Source organism: Aplysia californica, unplaced genomic scaffold (assembly GCF_000002075.1).
Source record: "Aplysia californica isolate F4 #8 unplaced genomic scaffold, AplCal3.0 scaffold00143, whole genome shotgun sequence".
In the NCBI taxonomy this organism is placed as follows: domain Eukaryota; kingdom Metazoa; phylum Mollusca; class Gastropoda; order Aplysiida; family Aplysiidae; genus Aplysia; species Aplysia californica.
This window is the reverse complement of record NW_004797413.1, coordinates 947,470-950,408: the sequence shown is the minus strand read 5'-3', so window position 1 is coordinate 950,408 and position 2,939 is coordinate 947,470. Positions and strand designations below refer to the sequence as shown.

The window sequence follows — 2,939 nt, the reverse complement described above, 5'->3', positions numbered from 1 at the left end:
TTTTTTTTTTTTCCCTTCTCATCCCCACATAATATAATTTTTTTTTGTTTTATTTATGTTTTTATTTATATCCATTCCCCTATATATGCCACATATTTCTTCCTTCTTTGGCTATACGTTTGTATATCTTCCCTTTTTCTTTTCTCTTTTGCATATATACCTTTATTTATCCCCCCTTCTCGGTATGGCGTAGGTGTTTACGTGTGAGTGTGTGTGCTGTGTAAGTGTATGAGTGAGAGAGAGATATATAGATATCGAGATAGATAGAGAAAGAGAGAGAGAGAGAGAAAGAGAGAGAGAGAGAGAAAGAGAGAGAGAGAGAGAGAAAGAGAGAGAGAGAGAGAGGGAAAGAGAGAGAGAGAGAGAGAGAGAGAGAGAGAGAGAGAGAGGGAAAGAGAGAGACAGAGAGGGAGAGAGAGGGAGAGAGAGAGAGAGAGACAGAGAGAGAGAGACAGAGAGAAAGTTGAAGCACATGTTTTATTACGCCCCAACCGACACAGTTTTACTAAGAGTTTTGCGGAACTTACAACACAATAAGGTCATATAAGTGCCGAAGACTAGAGGTGTTACAAGGGAGTAACAAACACACAAAAAAAAGGAGGGGAGATAAAGAGCCTTTAAATCTAGGAGGCCAAATTGCTTCGACACTGCAAGTCAAGGCCATCCTGGGCTGAGAGGGATACCTGATCCTGGCAGACAGACGGAGATACACGATTTAAAAAATCTCCCCACACAGGAATCGAATTCATATCTCCTGCCTGAGATGACAAAAGTGCCTAACCGCTATGCCACAGACGCCCGTGAAGAGTAATTTTGTGTGTTACGGTACAGGGGAGAAAGAAGGAGTTGTATGTTACAATGTAGGGAAGGAAGAGAGAAGGAGTTGTATGTTACAACGTAGGGAAGGAAGAGAGAGTGGGTAGTATGATATATTCCAGGGAAGGAAGAGAGTATGTTATGATCTATGGGAGTAAAAGAGAGTTGAGTTGTATGTTATGATCAAGGAGAGAAAGCGAGAAGGAGTTGTCGTCATAAGTCACGATCAAGGGGAAGACAAGAGAGTTTTTTTGTTTTTTTTATAGTAGAGGGTTTTATGGCGCTTGCAACTGCATAAGGTCATATGAGCGCCAAGGGGTGGGTGTCAACAGAGAAGTCTTTACAGGGAATCAGACTTAGAGACTGCTCACCTCTCTAGCTTTAACAGCACAAGGTAATAATAATAATAGATAGCATTTGTATAGCGCATATCCCCGCTCAACAGCAGGCTCTATGCGCTTTACACTATATTATTACCCCAGCAGACCATAGAACACTCCGAAACATTCACAGCTTCCCGGGAAGCATACAGTGCAAGCAGCCGATTAAGCGCTCAAACACTAACAAACTGACAAGATCTTTCGCTGTCTATAGCCAGGTACCCATTCCCACCTGGGTGAAGTGAGGAAAATTCGTGTAAAGTGCCTTTCCCAAGGACACAACGTCGGGTCTTTGACGGGATTCGAACCCACGACCTTACGGTTGCCAGTCCGAGAGCCTAACCACTAGGCCACCGACGCCACTTCGACTATCAAGGCACCCCGGAAATAGCAGGTCACAAGAGAGTGACAAACATACAAAAGAAGTAGAGGAAATGACAATAGTAAGGATCAGGAAAGAAAAAGCAGCAGTTCCCTGTCGTAGATCAGGCACAGTTATGAGCGTGACATGAGTCAGCCCATTTACAATTCTACTATGCTTGAACGAGAAATGTCCCCCCTTTGGGAATGGCCTAAAGACACTTCAGTCAGTGGCACTGCCCCAGGGGTAGACAAGAGAGTGAGTTGTATGATATGACCTGGGATGGTAAGAGAGTATGAACTGTATATCATAGTCAATGGCGTTGAGATGGAAAATGGGGGACACAGAGAGAGGGATGTAGGTCGTATTCAGCGGTACTGGAAGTGGGAGAAATAGAGACTTGTACATTCTATTCTGAAGGAGAAAAAGGTCCACAGAAGAGACAACATCACGTCCCACTTATGAGAACTGGTTCTTACTTCTAGCAATGTCAATATAGCACTCTGAGAGCGAGAAGTGACCATGTCCATTGAAGTTCATAAATATCAAACCAGTCCGCCTAGTAGTATGCCACAAATGCAATCCCTGATGTGTCTATGTCTAAGAGTAACTCTTTTTAACTCACTTCAGACGGGTCACACAACAGTTGCGTGACCCCCGCCATGACGCTCGCGACGGGTCTCACAAGCCCTGCGTGACCAACTTTGGAATTTTTTTTTCGCTCTACAAATCACGCACGCATCGCGAGACCCGCCTCGTACCCTTGTTTGGCCAAGCCTGAGCTACTTAGACTTCGTTTCGTATCTCTGGGGCCGGTAGTTTTTAAGTTATTGAAGGTGTAGGACAGTGACCCCTACTGGGGTTGAACAGACCGGAACTCGCGCTTTGTTTTTTTCTATACAGCTCATAGTAATCCGACAGTCGCGTCGTAGTAACGGTCGAAGAAGTCGCATGAACAAGAATCACATAATTTCGCCGTTTTCTATACTTCTGTGCGTTTTACTAGTTCTAGTGTCTCAGAATATGATGTGTCTAATAGTTAGGATCCTGGATATGTACCCGAACACGGCCTGAGTCGTAGTTCTAGGGCTAGATCTAGGACTAGTACCGGTGTTGTTTTTCGCGCAACGAAATCACAACGTCGTGCCGTACATCTGTCTCATGTAATTCAATGTATGGGTCTGAATCAATGCACAGACCAGCTTTTATATTTTCACCAAACACTTGCACATGTATACAAATCAAACCAGAACACTTTGAACTTTTATTTTTGTTGTTGCAGTGAATTTCATTCTACTTGTCACGTCTCTGGAAATTTTTCGAAAATCAAATTCATGCCAATTTTTTAAAAATCATACAAATTAAAGTATTAGACTTAGACA

At 43.3% G+C, this 2,939-nt stretch overlaps 1 protein-coding gene across 1 annotated transcript in view; it reads right to left on the bottom strand.

Moving 5' to 3' along the window:
• LOC100533344 (presenilin 1-1) overlaps window positions 1-2,939 on the bottom strand; it is a gene marked incomplete at its 5' end in the record, with an annotated part of 17,036 nt that overhangs the window by 773 nt on the left and 13,324 nt on the right.